The sequence below is a fragment of the Coffea arabica genome, chromosome 2c, assembly GCF_036785885.1.
Source record: "Coffea arabica cultivar ET-39 chromosome 2c, Coffea Arabica ET-39 HiFi, whole genome shotgun sequence".
NCBI classification, from domain to species: domain Eukaryota; kingdom Viridiplantae; phylum Streptophyta; class Magnoliopsida; order Gentianales; family Rubiaceae; genus Coffea; species Coffea arabica.
This window is the reverse complement of record NC_092312.1, coordinates 33,637,867-33,658,477: the sequence shown is the minus strand read 5'-3', so window position 1 is coordinate 33,658,477 and position 20,611 is coordinate 33,637,867.

The window sequence follows — 20,611 nt, the reverse complement described above, 5'->3', positions numbered from 1 at the left end:
TTTGCCCTAAACTTTATTAAAATCAGTAGTTCACGGTCAGGAAGCTGTCTAATATCAAATAAAGGGCTGCGGGCCGGACGCCCATGTGATGTCATGGATTTCATTCCGTTGTGATAACTGAGCAGTGAAGTTTACTAAAAGTGTCCGGCACCGAATTTGCTCACAATTCTTCCGCACAAGTGCCGCCAACCTCTCCAACCTCCTATAATTTTTTACCCCATAAAATGCATTCTGCTGTCAACGAAAAGAGCTAGCATCAGTGCGCCAGCCAAAGTTTGAAAAGCTGAAGCCGATTGAAGTTATTTTCGCCATTTCTGCATCTGGGTTTCCAGCTTTCGTGATTTCGAATTTGAAGATTCGCTTGACCAAATTTGCTAACCAAATTTGTAGCTTGCTAAACGGCAAATTGAAGTCTATTAACTTATATTCACAGCTAAATTGGCAGGTGTCACAATTACTCTCCGAAGGGTTCCCCAGTTTGACAAAGAGGTTAGTCGGACCTCTTTCTACACCGCTCACATCAGCTTCTTCCCCCGGTAATGTTACCGTTAGCCCTAATTGCTCTTGTCCATTTGGTGACCTATATGAATTGCTTTTGGGCAAAATAGGCATGGTGCTACCTCTCCTCATTGTTGGATAATTTCTTGTCCCATAGAGTAGTAATGGCTCTAAGATTTACATTTTAGGTCTCACTCACCACTCGCAATCTTCAACGCAAATTTGTGACAGCTTAATCGCAAATTTGCTTGGCTCCTACTTGTGTAAGGTCTAGCTCGTCATGACCTGCTGTTTACACGTTGAGCACCAGTAAATGCCCAACAAGCGAAGGAGATCACTATTCCGTCCTATTACTCCCACCCGTCTTTCCGAGGATTCATCCGAACACTCCATCATTGACTCCAACGACTACATCCAGTCCTTAGTTAACTACTTCAGAATAAGTCCCGTGAATATCGATCATCCATGACAGTTGTTGTTTGATTGTAATAAAACCTTTATTAATAGTGAGAATTAATACTTTTAACAAATCTAGCCCCTACTTATATTTGCAAACGTACCTCTGTTAATTCATCTTTGGACGATTAATTGAACATTTTTTTGGTTTCCCCTGTACTCTACATTGTTCAATATTAGTATAACTTATATTGGAACTTGCTTGCATACATCTGCCTTGAATTTGTGGTGTGGCATCTATTATTGGCTACCCTCTTCACTTATGCCCTATAAAAAAAAATAACAAAACAGGTAGTTTACTCAAATAATTTCTAGCAATTGGCATGAGTTACAAAAGAAAGTAGTGGTTATTAAGTTAAGGAGTGGATGTCTGGCACTTGTAAACCCAGATTGTATTATAGTGGTGCCACCTTAGCTTATATGTTATTCAAACAACGAACAAATATGAGCACCAATTTAGATAGGCCAGGTTTTTGCTATTAAATCTTAAATTTAGGTCTGCAAGCTGCTTGACCATTCAAAGAAGGCAAGCTACTGTAATTCAAAAAATTCCAAATTAGCTTACAAATTTGGCAAAGTTGCAGACACTAGTGCAAATTTGTAAATCAACTTTTAAACATGCAATCCTTTTGGTTTCTTCTATAGATGCCTCGAACCACACCATTGCAAAGGTGCATTGGGATGAAAACATGGAGATGCAGTTTTGTATGATGTACGTTGAATGGAAAAAGAGCGAGGAGTGGAATTCAAACATCATATCAAATGCTAATTGGATGAAACTTGCTTCACACCTTAATTCTACATGGGGAAAGCAGTATAACTAGACCGTCTACCATTCTAAGTTCATGTGCTTGAAGAAGATTTGGTGTGCCTTTGCCAAGTTAAAAGTTTTGTGACTTTCGTCCGAAACTGGTATTGGTTGGGACGAGAATTGGAGGTGTTTCTTGGCTGAAGATTCTCAGTGGAACAATTTGCAAATGGTAATAATTCAAATACCCATCTTTCTTATCCAGCCATGAACATTTTAATGTTTTCTTTTTTTTCCCTTTTTCACAAGGAGAAGAATTACTATTGTTGGTTGTGCCATGAAAGATCAAATAAGTTGAGTAGCTACAGAGATATGCCCACTTAATCTTTTTAATGACTGTATATGTAACACAACTAATTTGTTTATATGTTTTTTTGGCTTGACATCTTATAGCGTGTATATAAGTTATATTTTCACTCTACATGCTGATAGGGTACATTTAGTTGGTATATTTGCTTATATTTTCCCTTTTATTTATACCAAATATTGCCTTACTTGATTGATTCTACTCACAATTGATATTTTGTGTTAATTTTAGGAATTGGAATAGAAAGTAGTTAAACTAAAAGTTCCTAGTGATTTGCACGTGGGCCAAAAAATTGGGAAAGAGTTTAGGCAGTTTCCTAATCCAAGTCAAATTCCAAAACAATTGATTGCTGATGGAGGTTTCCTATCTTTTGGGCAGTCCACGTCAATCTCAAGCAGTTTGGGAAAGTTTGAAGAAATTGATTTGTAATAGGAAACCATCAATTCAACTAGTTAACTTTTCCCTAGAAAATAGGGATTGGGCAGAGGATTTTGGAGAAAGCTTTTTCGGCAAGGCCATATAAAAGGAACTTAGTCTTTTATTAGGGGGGTCTTATTCTTTTTTCTCTCTAGCTTTTCTTTGGACATTTTGGGAGGACAACGGCTGTAGGCTTTCAAGGGATTCTTTTCGCATAGATTGTTCTCTATTAATGGAGAACTAACTTCTTATTTCTAGTCAAGGGGACAACTGAAGATTTGATTCAATGATAACTATGAGATCTAAATTATTTTAATTATTTTTTTCATTCATTGCTATTTATATGTTTTTTGCTTTTAGTGGCTATAACTATTGTGTATGATTGAATAGTTGCGCAATATTTAATTATTCACGTAGTCTATTGCTAATTGGGGGTAGTTGAATCCGTAATTGTTTGATTACTCTCATCCCTGTAGCAACTGATATAATTGGATTTGTATCAGGAAAACATATAGGCTAATTTTAATAAACCCTCGTAGCGTGTTTATTAATTAGAACAGGGTTTTTCTAATTTCTAATGCAGTTAGAAAATTAAATCCTATAGTCATACCTAGGGTTATTTCTAAATTAGGGAAATAATCAATGGTCCTACCTTGACTATCGAAACAGTACGGAGGAACTGATTGTCATATCGTATCGGCAATTAAAAATCTGTTGATTAATGAATGTTGGAATTATATTTAAATCCATGATCAGTTGCATGAACCATTTCTGAAGTGTATCTTTTGCTAGAGCTTTTACCATTACTTATTTCTCTCATTCTTATTGCTCGGATATATTACTCTCTTTTAGTTCTATTAATTTTCCAAGATCCCCATAAATTTTCTTAACTTGAAAAGAACGAATTTTGCCCATTCCCTGAGGAGATGGCTCTGCTTGCCACTATCTATGAATTAGTAATTTTCTATTAGTTAGTCCATTCTGGTATATCGGATTAAGCAAACTCTTTGGAGTCAGGGTGAATCAAGTAATCCATTGCACATCTAAAGTCCCTACTCCTGTATCTGGAATTGATTGTTGACTGTTTTGGTGGTAGTTAGGTTTTTATTATTACACAAGCTCAGCACCTGTCACATGCTTACCCTTTGCCTAATTTTTTTATCTCCTTTTTTAATAATTCATGACCCATGTACCCTATTCTCTGCTAATACCAAATGTGGAGATACTACTACTAGTTCAAAACATTTTACATGAATTCATATGAATTAAATTTTGTGGTTATAAACTTTGCCAGGACCCCCAATATGGGAATTTGTTTGATAGTTATCCCCCCAAACAATATTCATTGGTTTTTAGTGATGACATTGCAAGCCTTAATTGTTTTCACTTTTGAATAGGAGAACCAGGATTATAAGAACTATAGATATTTCTAGTGCGTCAACAAATATGCTATACTATCTGAGGTTTTGGAAGGGGAAACTGCCACAGAAAGCAAGGCTCAATCTTCTGCAGTTCTGCCGTCACTTTTCTCTCCATGCAAGATATGACAGCCCCACCTTCCCCTAAGGCGTACCAAAGGGGTTAGCGGACTACCTGCCCAACTCTCGTCAGGACTACTAAGACGGTTATAAACAATTTAAAACGTTCCGAAAGGCAATAGCGTGCTCAAACAATTCAAAATTCGCGAAATGAAAAACGAAAAAACGGAGCCGCACAGGAGCAGTGTCGGTCACGTCACAGTCCGGCCGGAATCTGGCCGGATTTCCGGCCGGATTGGAGGTAGTGACCAACTGCCCAGATTCAAAATTCTAAGACAATCCGATCCTGTTCGAAACCCAACCGATTACCAACAAATCATATAAACCTTGAAATTTACCCTTTATAAACCAAAATAACACATGAGCATTACCAAACACGTTTATACACGTATAGTTGCAAATTTACAACCCAACAGGAAATATTGAATCAAAATACACTTAAGGTTTTCCAACCATCGAGGAGCTATACAAAAGAATAGTAATCTAGCTCAACTTGGCTTCAAAATCACAGTCTTCCAAAAGTTATTCATGTCCCTGTAAGGAAAACAAAGGAAAACAAACGCAATAGAGTGAACTTTCGTCCAATGAGGTACCATCACCCACATAACGAAGTTCATATAAGCACAAAGCTACTCAATCCAAATGCATTCAATAAGTGAGTCAACTAACACCACATTTCAATAAAGATTTTTAAAAGGATACAGATGGCTCTCAAGAGCCATTTTCCTCGCTTGTCGTACTTGATCTTGCCCCTTTGACCCTCCATTAACGCTTAAGGAGGAACCAATACCATAAACTCCACTTTCCCCAATTTCCTTCGAGTATACCCAACCAGTTCATAATGGTAATACTCGAATATACCGGAATCAAGAATCTCATACCCAATGATTCCATAGAAATAGTCCCCATGGCTTGTCAATCTCCTCGACCAAGCCCTTGCTAGCTCGAGTCAATCGACCGCCGATGGGGTTGAGCTCAGAGTCAACAGTAAGAGTCGTTGGATACACGTCCAAATGACACCAGTTTAAGTATATTCAAGAGACATTCAATTGATACAGTAAACAGTCACATAAGCCATAGAGTGTGAGAGTGATAAAATACACCCTCAGCTCAATCAATCTCAACAGTACACACAAGCATTCAAATCATAGATTTCACGTATAATAAAGCCATGAAATAACAATCTCATGTGAGTAGTACACTCACCAATCAAGCAAAGGAAGATTTCACAAATTTCCGTCCAACGAGTGCCTTGGGTCACCGGCAAGCCCTAAATCATTCAAGGAAACACAACGAGACTCGAATACGAGTTATAAACCCAAACCACATATCACTAATGTAAAGCCAATAGCACTTGAAAGTAATATAAGGAATACTTGGGGTTAAGGGTTTAGACAACCCTAAAGTCACTAATTAACACTCTAAACAACCCAAATCCAAGAAATCATATGAACCTAACATTTGGACAGCATTTCCCCTTAAAATTTCAGATTTCCAACCTACAATTCATCATTCATTTTCAACCAATACAACCCCCAACTACAAGTACAAGTCCTATGCCATTCAATACACCTTATTAGGGTTATAATACCCATTAAACAAAGCCAATTCAAGAGTTCCACAATAACCCTAGAAAAGCTCTAATTCAAAACCCTAAATCTGAAATTTTCCGTACAAACCAGAAATTTTTCGCAAATAACTACAATTAATACACCAAAGCGTCATTCTAGACCATACTAAGCCATCATTTATGGCCAACCAATACTAATCATATAAAATCAGAAAAATCATGAATAAAAATTAAAATTCATCAATCTCTACCAAAAGTCATGAAATTTTTCACAAAATCACTTCTTTAACTATCACAAGTCACTAATTTAATATTATCATGAACAAAGGAAAGATTCCTTAGCCACTTACCTTACAAACTCAAGAAAAGAAGCAACTTAGCACCTCCTCTTTCCAAACCACATCACCAACTAACTCAATTCTACTTAGTTAAGGGTTTTTATGGAGAAATTTGAAGTTTTAACGGTTAGATTGTAAGATTGGAGCAAGATTGTAAAGAAGAAATTTGAAGGTTTCCTTTATTTTTCTCCCTAAGAGAGTCGGCCAAATGGATGAAGAAAATGAAGATTTTTGGTCAATTTTTGGGTTTTTAGTAAAGTTCATGAATAGTTGTCAAAGTCCAAGGTCAAATCTCAAAGTGACACTTGTCACCTTTTTGGTTCAAAGCTATCCTTTTGTCTCTCCAATGTTAATCCATTTGGGTAACCTCTAATTATCTCTTAGCACCTAGTAAATTAATCATTGTATACAAAACTTAGTCTAATTGACCGAATTTTATCGCACTTACAGCACCAGTGGGTCTCACGTCCGATATATACTCCAAAAATCCTATAAACTAACTTATATTGAAAAATAATTTTAAAACTATATTTACTCATAAAATTATCCAGAAAATTTTTCTAATAAAGAAAATATAGAAAAGACATGCAATTAAATAGAATAAAGCCTAGAAAATAAGAAAATTTTCGAGTTCTCACACAAGAGAGCTGTGCAATTTGGAGGGTAATCATCTTGGCAATTTAGTAACGAAATGTACAACGTCAGCCCAGATGCCGAATTTAACCAAGAAGCTCCCTCAGTGAGAGTTAAGTGAGCATCAAGCAGTCAAGGGGCTACGATCTCAATACAAAGATCTCGTGGAAGCAAGTCAAGTAGGAGTTCAGATAATCCTTTCATTGAGTGTGCCAACTCGCTCTCCAACCTAGCAAATTCAAAAACTAAAGATTAAGGATCACTAAGAATCCGAATTTGAGAAATTCGATGTGACAATGGCAGCCCAGGTTGTGGAATCATTCAAAATTGTGCACCCAGTGAGGAAGCTCACTGCTATTTTACAACTACAGGACAACAAGTGGTGGAAGACTTTCCTGAATCTCACTAACGATCTTCAAGAGTACTAGCTTAACTCTTTGGAGATTGCCCCTCAAATGGGGTCAGAAGGAAAGTAGTTTCGACTGCTTTACAGTGCCTGTGCATGCCCTATTAGATAAGCTGATTGGAGCCACCAATAAAATGGGTTGAAGTCCTTTTTCATATTTCAACATTTCTTGGTATGGTTTGGTGCCTGTGACAATTTATTATTTTACAATGTGTTTAAATTAGTAGATACCCTGAATATTGGAAGGGCACTCCTATGCCCTTCGTATCAGATTTGGATAGCCCATTATTTTCTTCATCAGACAGCTTATTCATGTACTTTTCTCAAGGAAAGTACTAGTTATTTATTATTTATTTGTTCAGGAAGAAAAATGTGGTTATACTACTATGCTAAGTTTTGTTTTAGTTTTATGAATTAAAATTATAAAAAATACCATGGTGTGCAAAGTTAAATGTTCACAGAAACTTAATACTTGACATTACTTAATATGTGATTAGTTAATGAAAGGGTTAATTACTATACAACCCTAAACTATGCATCAACTTATGAGTTGCAGCCAAAACTACTAATTGCACCACTTAACTCCGTTATACATAGCAAGTTGTGCTATATTATTTCAATCAACCGAGGATGCAAATGGAATGATATTTTTGTCGTAATTAATTGTAACAAATGCAGCAAATTCCCTGTAGCTCTTCTTATGTGATAGTTACATCATTTTTATTTTATTACACTTATTTCTAGACCATTCTAACTAAATGTAATTTTCAAAAAGCGTATTAATATACAAATATTAAGAAGTGTTTACAGTGTATTAAGACACTAATCTCTACGTATTTGCATTATAATTCATAATTAGGTTTGTACATTTTAATTCGTATATAAATAACTGGAAAATATTAAGAACTATGACAAGAACATTTACAATCCCCATAACCAATTTAGCTGATCGCATTTTTCTAAGACACCCCACAAAATACCAGTTGTTTATGTGTTTTCTTCAGCAACTTAGAAAATTTACCAGCTTGCATGGGGCATAATTTTCAAAATATACATTTTAAACATTTCATTATACATACATAGGGTTGTTTTACAAACAATTATTTTCTTTTAAAGCGTGTTAATTGAAGACAAGCAAAAAAAAAAAGAATTTTATTGTGTACATTTTATCTAACATACGTAAAACAACTTATGATTTCTAATGCTTTTTGTAACTTGATATTTCTTAAGACGGTCTTATTTACATGGATGGTGCTAATAATAATGGTGATGAAAGTTGCTATATTGTGGGAACAGAAAAAAAAAAGAATTAGTAGATTTGTTATTAAGGTAATTCATCAATCATACGGTTGTTATAAGTTTGATAGTAATTTATAAAAAATTGACTCTATTAACTCAATAAATTGATGATTTACGAAGCCTAAATCATGTAGTGTGTTATTTTAGGCAGGTATTTTACAATTTAACCCTCGAGAAAATGATCTATATTTGCAAATGGAATCAATTATTAATCTCATTAACAAATCACACGTACTACAAGGCTCCCAGCCAAACAAATCCAATTTTGCTTGGAAAAAGCAAAAAGGGTTGGGACATCCAAAGATATTGGGAAACTTAGCATCCATGCAAATATGGAACAAGAGACTTGGGTCAAACAGGTGGGCTCATTTGTAAGTGCTCATGCATGTCAAATGAGGTTAGACGTGACTTTTTGGAAATGCATCTCATAGCCGATCTTCTTTCACATGCTAAAAGAAGTAATTGGTTGTCCCTCAAATTTGTCCTCAAAATTTGGGGTTGAATTTATGGTTCTTTTTAGGATAACTTCCAACGAGGGGTATGTAAAGTAGTGAAGTTATGTAAAATAGAGCTGACAACTAGTTATAGTTTGCCAAAGAATTACTGAATAGAGTGCTTCGAAGATTGAAGCAGAATATTGGGTTAAATTGCATAAATGTACATTCTGCGTAAAAATTAAACCCATATATAGCTGGAAAATGAAAAGTGACTAAGGCAAAGATGCATGTTGTGACGACCCCACTTCCCCCTAAGGCGAACCAGAGGGTTGGCGGGCCGTCTGTCCAACTCTCGCCAGGACTCACGCAAGCATTCTAACCCAAATCCTTTCAAAGGATAACTTAATCTGTGATAAAACAAATCTTCTCGAATAAGATCATCCTTACATCCCACTTAACTTCAGAGATAGCAGAGATAAATTAGCCAGTCGAGGCTCTTAAACGTCCCACGTGCTACGTACCAAAATATAAAGTGTACCAATCCGGGTAGATAAATACATAAATCTCTATTACAAACTTACAAACCAAGTAATCAAATTAGGGTTACACATTTTCCAGCTTCAAGTGGCAATCCAAAAGAAAGTTCATTATCCCAAACAACACATTACAGCCCACAGAATAAGTTATAGTATTCAATTACAATCCAAAAGGAAAACATAAGTAAGCATCCAGCTTTCAGTTTCCAGAACCTGTTAAGGAATACAATAAACGTGGGGTGAGCTAAAGCTCAGTGGTGCCCCAAAAACATGCAATCAATTAAAACAATTAACACATATTGATTCGACTGAAGTAAACAAATAGGAAGGCGATAAAAATTAAATCTAACTCAAGAAATATTAATTTAATATAGCAAAACCGAATAATTCAATATTGGGCACAATCATATTATTTGTTACATAAAAATTATCTTTACACTTTATTTCAAAACAATTAATTACAATACTAGAATTCAAAGAAATTAATTGTTAAATCAATGAAATAATTTACCATCGAAATATAAGTTTAATGTAACAAAACTAAGAAGTTTAATAGTTTCGCACAATTCTTTTATTTTGCGCATAACGTTTATTTATACGTACTTATTTAAAAACAATTAGATTTAGTGCTAAAATTTATTAAAGAATTAAAATGCAAATGAAATATGCACTGATATTTATATGTATATTTTCAGGGTTCTCACATCCTCCCCTCCTTAAAATGAATTTTGTCCTCAAAATTCTTATATATATATATATATATATATTTTTTTTTTTGACTAAATCAAATGACTCAATCATGTAGTTCGAAACTCAAGTACGAAGATATATTTTCTATAAAAGATTTCACTCACCAAATTGTCCAAAATGATTTACTAGAATTCGATTTTCAAAATTAACAATTTTAGAAATGATACAGCTTCTTTTGTCCCAAGACGGCCAACCGAAAATCTTATTCGTTCGGGGAAAGCTTTTTCACGTACCTTTCGTAACCAAACTAATAACAGGATATCAAATACACATTTGGAAAAATTGTGGTATATATATATAAATGACTATTCGAATGGAATACAAGAAGAAAGGAAATTGGTTCTGGTCATGATGGTCAAAATTTCTAAATGCATTCGACTTTTGGTAAGAGGTTTAACATTTGTTATTTGAACGTTTGATCAAGAAAAATCATTTAACCCCACAAATCATTTTTGAGAATAAAATGCTTTTAAGAAAAATAAGCAGACATGCAGGTTCGTATTTACTTAAACTTTGGTCCAATGCCTCTACTCTTCACACATAATCTGAGAATTAGCTTTTATGCCACATAAAACTCAACTATTTACTCTCCAATTCACGACCAATATTCATTCTTATTTCTAAGAAAAGGTCCAAACCCAAACTCTGCCTGATTTTCAATTTTTGTGTGAGTTCAAGGTGTATACATATATATAAATATTCTTTTTTTTGTAAGTAAAATCAATATGAGAATTGAGAAAAAGGAGAGTTAATTAGTCATGTAACTTATTCAACTATATCATGTATTCAAATCACTCAAATCACAATATCCTAGAATAGTGTAATATATATATTAGAATCGAATAAAAATAACATATTAAATCGAATAACATGATCATTACTTAAGTACATCAATGGCTCTTAAGTATTCTGAATGATCTCAAACATTTCATACATTGGCTTTTCTAATAACCTAACAATTAGTTATCTTTGTCCTTTTGGACATTAGTCCCGAATAATCCTCCAGTAAAACTTAAGGAACCACAATGTCATCGATAACTCACCTCACATGGCAAATTCGTCAACTTATCTCACCTCAGTTTTAAAGACTCTCCTCAAGGTTTAGAGCTGTTCACAACTGCATAGTTCCTGTCTAAACTACTATTTCACTCAATTCTATGTCTAAACCATTATTTTGGGTAAGAGATGGCATATATTCCATTTACCATTGAATGACTAGTAGAATTATTCATCTTAAGTACAGAATTGGCACTAATCTTCAAGATCTCACTATTGGCTCTTCACTTTTATCTTTCAAAAGCTAGACTTGGTCCTTTCATTTCATTTTTCCAAAATTAATCATGCCTTCTAGTCACATCATAATGAATATACTAAATTCTTCCCAATCTGCAAATATACCATTGAATGAAATATCTGGTATTCGGGTACAGGAATCTGACAATAGGATAATTTACATCTCAGGCTGGCCAGTCCCAAGAGTAACTTACCTACATTTGAGATTCCTACCCAACATACATATCTAATATCCTCAACTATAGACTTTTGTTTCACACTTAACAAGCCAATCCCCACAGTCCGAGAACCTTTTCCCGGTTTGAGCTCGATAAGAGCTCTGATACCACCTGTGACGACCCCACTTCCCCCTAAGGCGAACCAGAGGGTTGGCGGGCCGTCTGCCCAGCTCTCGCCAGGACTCACGCAAGCATTCTAACCCAAATCCTTTCAAAGGATAACTAATCTGTGATAAAACAAATCTTCTCGAATAAGATCATCCTTACATCCCACTTAACTTCAGAGATAGCAGAGATAAATTAGCCAGTCGAGGCTCTTAAACGTCCCACGTGCTACGTACCAAAATATAAAGTGTACCAATCCGGGTAGATAAATACATAAATCTCTATTACAAACTTACAAACCAAGTAATCAAATTAGGGTTACACATTTTCCAGCTTCAAGTGGCAATCCAAAAGAAAGTTCATTATCCCAAACAACACATTACAGCCCACAGAATAAGTTATAGTATTCAATTACAATCCAAAAGGAAAACATAAGTAAGCATCCAGCTTTCAGTTTCCAGAACCTGTTAAGGAATACAATAAACGTGGGGTGAGCTAAAGCTCAGTGGTGCCCCAAAAACATGCAATCAATTAAAACAATTAACACATATTGATTCGACTGAAGTAAACAAATAGGAAGGCGATAAAAATTAAATCTAACTCAAGAAATATTAATTTAATATAGCAAAACCGAATAATTCAATATTGGGCACAATCATATTATTTGTTACATAAAAATTATCTTTACACTTTATTTCAAAACAATTAATTACAATACTAGAATTCAAAGAAATTAATTGTTAAATCAATGAAATAATTTACCATCGAAATATAAGTTTAATGTAACAAAACTAAGAAGTTTAATAGTTTCGCACAATTCTTTTATTTTGCGCATAACGTTTATTTATACGTACTTATTTAAAAACAATTAGATTTAGTGCTAAAATTTATTAAAGAATTAAAATGCAAATGAAATATGCACTGATATTTATATGTATATTTTCAGGGTTCTCACACATGTTGTTGCAAGAAGTTGCAAGAACAATCAAAACTGATCAATGGCCCTATACGATTTGATGTGTCATGCAGCCTTTCTTGTTTTAGCTTATTGTAACCACACAACAAAATGTTACAATGGTGGACAAGGCATCAGCCAAGGCTGCATATATTCGGTGGTATTAACAAAGGCGGACTATAGAATAGCCTATTCTCCACTCTGTTGTCGGGATTGCGTGCACCTCTACATGGATAGGTAACGGACATGTGGCCATGAAGGGTTATCTTGCCTTTTAAAGGATTGGTCAATTGGTGTAAAACACATATTTTGTTGTTAAATGAAAAGCTTGTTATGATCGGTATCTCAAGGCTTTAAACAGCAAATTACCTCAAAATTCTTTCTTTTATGATAGAACAACAAATGAGAGCATTTCATGACAGCCAGGGGATGAGTTCATCATCGGATGAAGATGATCTTTTATTTGCAGCTTGTGCTACCCTATTATTTGGCTCAAATGCATAACCATACGGGGCCCCTATCTAGAAGGTATTGTGTAGGACATCTACATTAACTGGCCGACACTAGGTTGAAGAATTGATGTCAGGTCGTCACACCCGAATTATGGATATAACAAGGTTAACTGTAGATTCTTTTATGAGATTATGCAACGTATTGTCCGAATGTGGATTTGTCTCATAGAATTATTAGAAATGGATTATAATAGAAGATGCATTGGCAATGACTTTGGTGATGATGAGTGACAACATGTGAATTTCAATAATTGCTGACCGATTCAACCATTTGATGGAGATAGTGCACCGAAATATTCACGAAGTCATTCGAGGGTTATACATATTCGCTCAATTAATTATTACTCCAAAACAGCAGGATGAAATCCATCTAAAAATTATGAATGACAAGAGATTTTATCCATGGTTTGAAGTAAGGTTAGCTAAAATTGTCTAAGCCAAACTGCTATTAAAAAATTTAACCCATGATACTTTGTTGTGCCATAGTTTTACAGTTGTTTGTACATTGTAGCAATACCTCAATTTGTCTTTTTATCATATTTAGGGATGCAAATTCAGTTCTTAAAAAATTGTAGCTAATGTTGAATGTGCAGGTGTCAAGCCAGCTAAATATTCTTACATCTCATGAGCCTAAAAAAAAAAACAAGACCAATAGAGCTGGGTCTTGTACTTAAAAGTGTTTGTCCTTTGCTTTTCGTTACAAGATGGGATCATTGATATATTTATTATTTTGTTTTAGGCCATGGTGGTGATACTTAGTCCACAAAGTCATCCAGGTGTGTAAATACATCTAAAAGTGTGTTTTATTATTTTGGTTTTAAAGGACTGCATTGGAGCCATTGATGGGACACATACCTACTTTTGTCTCGAGCCGACAACAAGTGGCATACACCAATAGACATGGAGTGCAATCACGAAATGTATTAGTTATATACAATCACAATATGCAATTTGTATATGTGTATGCTAGTTAGGAGAGAAGTGCACATGATGACCGAGTTTTGAATGGAGTTTTGACCGGCCTAAATCACTTTCCAATGCCTCCTCCAAGTATAATTTATAATTCCTATACATATATGGATCAGTAATTCCATGCAAGTAATTCGATTGTATCTAGAAATTGTGATAGGCAAATACTGCTTGATTGACTTTGCATATCGAAACTTACCCGATTTCTTACCACCTTATAGGGGACGGCAAGTAGATGTAAGTGGTCGTAAGAGAAGGAGATTTGCCACTGCCAAAGAACTATTTAATTACAGGCATTCTGCTCTATGCAATGTCATAAAGTGAAACTATGGTGTCTTTAATAGGAGATTTGCTAGCTTATAGGGAGTTGTGCTGAACTATATGATGACAATTCAGATAAATGTAGTTATTGTCTGTTGTACCGTGCATAACTGCATTAGAGATTAGTAGCCGAATGACATGTACTGTACACACCCTAGTATGGGAGATCCAAATATTCACGGTGCAATTCCTCCTTATCCTGAGATACAACCGTAGCATTCTCCACCCGAAGTAATTGATCAACGGATTGCCATGAGAGATGTAATGCGGCACATATGTTCAATGCCTATAGAAAAAAGTGGCACTATTCATGAAGCAAGCACACCTGTTATACATATTCGGTCTAGGCTGCCGAATTGAACAGCAATGCCCACACAATTGACATTTTGGGAATTCAGATTTCAGTGCACAAATAATATTTTTAGTACCAGTTGTTTTGCTTTGTTTGTGATCGGAGCATTTTAGTCATGTTTTTAAATCAATGGATTGAAGAGGCCAAATTTTGCTCGCAGTTGCGCTCCACCAACTTAGGTATTTGGAAGACTAATAAGAAAAATAAATTTTTATTAAAAATCTAATGCAATAGTAGAATGTTATTTGTCTTATCATGCAAGGACATGATAATCGCTTCTAATCTCAAATCTCAGTCCGCCGGCCAATGTATTCAACATGTGAAGACAATTGAGATGAGTGGTGGGTCAAAGTGCGGGACCCACAGCTGTCAAGGACATTTCTTATCCACCAGAGGGTATGCGAAAGTCATAATTGCTCATGATTCTCAAAATTCAATTCAGCACAAGTGGTCAAAAAATCCAAATCATGATTTCATTTTTTCCAACCAAATTATCCAAATTCTAGGTATCCAAACGAACCCAATGTTTTCCACTATATTTACTTTCCCTTTTGACAAGTGTTTTGCTGTTTATTTGACGCTTGGCACATGTTAGATTTTTGAAGAAAGAATTTTGTTCTATTTGATTAGTTTCATTCTTTTGCTATCCTAAGAGACCCAAACAAATTTATGTATTGTTTGTTATTTGGCTCATTGGATTACAAAGAATTAACACAAAACAAGAAACAAACGAAACTATTATCTCTATTTCTTCTTCTTTGGCCGATGTTACTAGCAAATACTCTTTAGTTCTTGTAACAGAAATGACTCCCATACATGCCAATTGTACTTGAAAACATGGAAGCGCTAAAATTCCTCATAGGTTAAGTGTTTCCTTTTTACCCAAAATTTAGGGATTTTTTTCACAAGCACACCATCAGTCTAAATTCTATTTTTAGGGATTTGATGTGACAGAAATAGAGTGGCTAGTGATTTAGATTTAGGTTTAAGAAAGGAAAAAAGAGAAAGCACCCATATAAAAGTAGTAATTACTATTTTTTCTAAAGAATTTCTATTTGGAAGAGAACTCCTTTTTCTGCCTCTAGTTATTTTTGTTTCATAAGAAAGTTTCCTTACTCTTTTAAATTTGATTGATTTTTTCACACATTATAATAAGAGCAAATAAGTAACAATAGGCATGAAGAAATATAGTTATTAATAGGATTGCAAACGAATTGAGTCACTCGCGAGCAACTCGAGTCAAAACTCGACTTGAACTTGATCAATATCGAGCTCGAGTCGAGATCGAGCTGGCCAAATCGAACTTGAACTCGAGTTTGAGTTCAAAAATATTAAGTTCGTTAGCTCACGAGCTGACTTACGAGCTCAAATATATATATATATTTTATTTTTTATTTAATAGTAAAATTATATATATCCCTAACATTTTATTATTTATTAAGAAAAAATTATTTTATTTATTTTTAAAAAATAAAATAATTATTTTTTATTTTTTTGAACTCGAGCTCGACTCAAATGCTCGAGTTTAAACTTTAATTTGGCAACTTGTCGAGTTTGAACTCAAGTTCAAACTCGATAAAACTAATTCAAGGATCGGGTCGATTAGACCAAAACTCGACTCAACTAGTTTGCCGCCTTAATTATTAACTATTTTGCTACTATTTTCCTTTTAAAATTGAGTCTTTTGGTAGAGGAGAAAGAGTTTTGGATAAGGGTTCTTTTCATTTATAAGTTAGTTTCTATTTTTTATTTTTTTCCACAAGTATAAAAGTGAGTGGTTTTCACTGTAACTACTCCTCATTTTGACAAGTGTCTTGTTGTTCATTTGACACTTGACACATGCTAGATTTTAGGAGAAGAAATTTTGTTCTATTTGATGAGTTTCATACTTTTGCTTCCTAAAAGGCCAAAATGAATTTATGCATTATTTGTTGTTTGAGCCATTGGATTACAAAGAATTAACTCAAAGCAAGAAACAAACGAAACCTTTATCTCTTATTCTTCTTCTTTGGCCGAGAATACCAGCAAATACTCTTCAGTTCTTGTAACAAAAATGACTCTATCACATACCGATTGTACTTAGAAATATGAAAACCCTAAAACTCCTCATAGATTAGGAGTTTCCTTTTTGCCCAAAATTTAGGGATTTTTCTCCAAAAAAATAGTCAGTCTTCTAGTTTCATTCATGTGTAGTGGATTTAATTTTGCAGCCATCCAGTTTTTTCACAAGCACCATCATTCAAAATTTTATTTTCAGGGATTTGATATGATAGAAATAGAGTGGGTAGTGATTTAGGTTTTAAATTTAGGAAAAGAAAAAAAAAAGGGGAAGTACCCATATAAAAGTAGTTATTACTTCTTTCTCTTAAAAATTTGTATTTGGAAGAAAGCTCCTTTTTCTTGCTCTATCTACTTTTGTTTAGTAAGAAAGTTTCCTTGCTCTTTTAAATTTGATTGATTTTGCACACATAATAATAAGAGCAAATAAGTAACAATAGGCATGAAAACATATAGTTATTAACTATTTTGTTGTTATTGTTCTTTTTAAAATTGAGTTTTTTGGTAGAGGAGAAAGAGTTTTGGATAAGGGTCCTTAATTTCATTTGTAGGTTAGTTTCTATTTTTTTTTCAAGTATAATAAAAAGAAAGTGGTTTCCACTATAATTACTGTAAGGATCCGAATTTTTTATTTTACTTACTTTTATTTTATTTTACTGACTTATTTAATTATTTATTTATTCATTTACTCCAATTAATTTATTTCATCTATTTTAATTTCATTTGCGTGAAACAATGTCTCATTTTATATTTTAAAACATTTGCTAGGAAATTTAATTTTTATGCAGTTCGTTTAGTGAGAAATAGTGAATACACTTTTTTCAAGGCAAAATTCGATTCGAGAATGCAGTGGTTTTGGAGAATTAAGCATGATTAATAGTACATTAAGAAAAGTTAATTGAGGAATTAGAGGTGAGTGAGTTAAATTAAACTCAATTAGGGACACTAATTGTCCACTATTCATTTGTTGTCTTTTTGTACCAAAGCACCTTTATGTCATTTTTCCCTTTTCATTCCATTACTTCACCAACAACACACACAAACCCTTTCCTTCTTCTCCTCCTTGGCTGGCCACCCCTCTCCAAAATTTAGCCAAAATTTCAGTTAGCATTTCTTCCATTTTGCTTCCAAAAACTCACTCCAATCTTGCTCACCTTCTTGGATCATCACTCAAGTTTGGAGGGAGATTTTAAGGAGGATGATACTTGGTGGTTTAGATCTTGTTTCCTTTTAGTCTTGCACCCTACACTTGGAAGAAAGGTAACACTCCAAAACTCTCATTTTTCCTCCTAACTTATGGTTAGTTTAGTTAGTTTTAACTAGTTAAGCATTGAGTTGTTGATGGGTTCAATGAACCTTGACTCTAGGTAGATGTCTTGAGGTGGCTTCTTAGGTAGTGGCCTTGAGAAATTATTGTGTGTTTAGCTGTTTATTTGGTGCTTGTTTTGATGATTTATGACTTGGTTTTGGTTATGGAAATTGAAAAGAAAACTTGAAGAGAGAAGGGAGCAAGCTGTCCAAAATTTTGCTGGTTAATTCCCTCATTTTGTGGTTATTTTGGTGCCAAAATACTTGTTATATGTTGGTGTTTATGTGTCTCAATTATCTCTCAAAAAGCATTTCATTTGATTGAGTTAAAGTTGGGTTAAAGTGAGGATGCAAATCTGGAAAATTTCTGATCAGGATACCAGACCAGAGTGTACGTATCAGCCCATAACTTTTCGTCTGAGAGTTGAAATCAAGTGCCATTTATGGTATCTGAAAATAGACTCCAAGAGCTTTCAAATGGTATAAAATGCACCTTCTAATTCGTTTTCTATGAGCTGTAGTGAACCGGCAAAGTTGACTGATTTTCCTCACTATTTTCATCCGAGAAACAAGTGTAGCTACAGTTTACAACTCATTTTCACTTATCTTACAAAACAAATTTTAAGAAGTTCCTTCTAGTGATTTTTAGCATTTTGAATCTTTTTTTCAATGCCACAAACCATGCTAAATTTGGAGTTGTGTAGCTTTAGTTATGACCTGATTTTGAAACTGTGTCAAGTGCTTCAAAACTGGAAATTCCGTGAACTAGGTTCCAAAAATCAGCTTTCCTAAAATGGTTGTATCTTGGTGTAGAAAGGTCCAAATTGAGTTTCGTTTGTTGCATTTGAAATAGACTTAGAGTTCTTTCAGTGGTACAAATTTCAAGGGTTGATTCTATTTCTATGAATTTTGCCAAATTTTCAAAATTTACTGAAAATGCAAGACTGTTTTGCTCTGTTCTTGCTGGAATAGTGAATTGGAGCTAAAATTTGAATAATTTTGGATTTGAATTTGAGAAAAGTGTCTTCTAGAGAGTTTTAGTTCATTGAGTCTATTTTCCAACGGTATAAGATTTGCTAATTTTGGACTTACAGAACTCGAGATATAATTTTTTCAAGTGGTGTTCAAACAAAATGCTCTTTTAAGAACTTTCAACTTTCCTTTGAGATTGTTAGTTCGTTTTAAGTTTGATTTCATGATTGGATACAAGGCCTCTTTAAACATTAGACCTTCATTTTGAATCTTGGTTTTCAAAGGATTAAACCTCTCTTGATGTGTTTTCTTGGTTGCCTAACTTTCTTGATTAATTGCACCTCATTTCATACTTGAGAAATGGATTTCAACCCCTAGTCTTATGCCCTTGATTTCCATGAAATTGAACTCTAAAAATGAAGCGTTTTGTCTAGAGTAATTTTTGGAGAATTTCACTAGTTTTATACTCGAAACTTAGAACCTTTAGCTTTAACATTTGCTATGAAAATGAGTGGAGTTTTGATGAATTCTGATTCTATTAGTTTAGAAAATGTGAATGCTCCTTATATTCTATAACTTGGGCGTAGGACTAGAGGTTTGGAGAGATGAAAACAATTTTTCTTTTCTCGATTTTTGTGCCAAAAGTAAATATGGTACTTTCTTTTGGAACTAAGGGTTCTTGTCAAGACTTGACTCGAAAATGACTTTTGAGTTTTCTTTGAGTATTATTTCAATGATTTAGCAAGAAAGGCTCCTTTAACTTGACTCGAACTTGTGACCTTGAGAGTGGGTAGCAAGAAGATGTTTTTCTTATTAGCTTTGGTCGAGTACCTAGGTAATCGTGATTGTACATGTCTCAGATGGTCACGTGGGCGCCGATGAGCTTGTCTCAGGTGTCGCTTTGCTCTTGTTTTGCCCTTGACTTTTGATGAGTGTCAAGTGCATATTCAATGTTACTATGATTGAAACGATATTTGTACAAGTACTATATGATACGTAAACTCGCCGAGGCGAGAGTGTACTTTACCGCTCTCATCCTGTCTCTTTCTTGATTAAATGATACTTGTTACATGAATGTTTGTGACTTGCACTTGTACTCGAACATATTTTAACTCGTGAGCACTGAGCAGCAGAATGTACCACACCCTGTTCGGGTGGGAAGTGCCACTCATCCCGACTCAGTGCTATGATCGATTCTAAGTCGATTGGAGTGTTATCTCATCGATCAATTATACTTGTGGGGACGCCCCAACCCATTGGCTAACCTCGTAACTCGAGTCGGCAAGGGCTTGTCGAGAAGTTTGGTGAACCATGGAAAATTTTATAGTTTGATCTTTTGAGATCTTGTTTGGCATACTCGATTAGTATTTCCACCTCATATTTGTTTGGTTCCGGATCCGAGAGGGTGTTATATTAGAGAGAGGAAGTAAGTGGAGCGCTACGGTCATGTTGCTACTTGAGTTGACGGAGAGTCAACCTCAGATGACTTGAAGTGGTCGAGACGTGGAAATTACTCTTGAGAGCTCCTGTATCATTCCATGTGTGTTTATTTCCT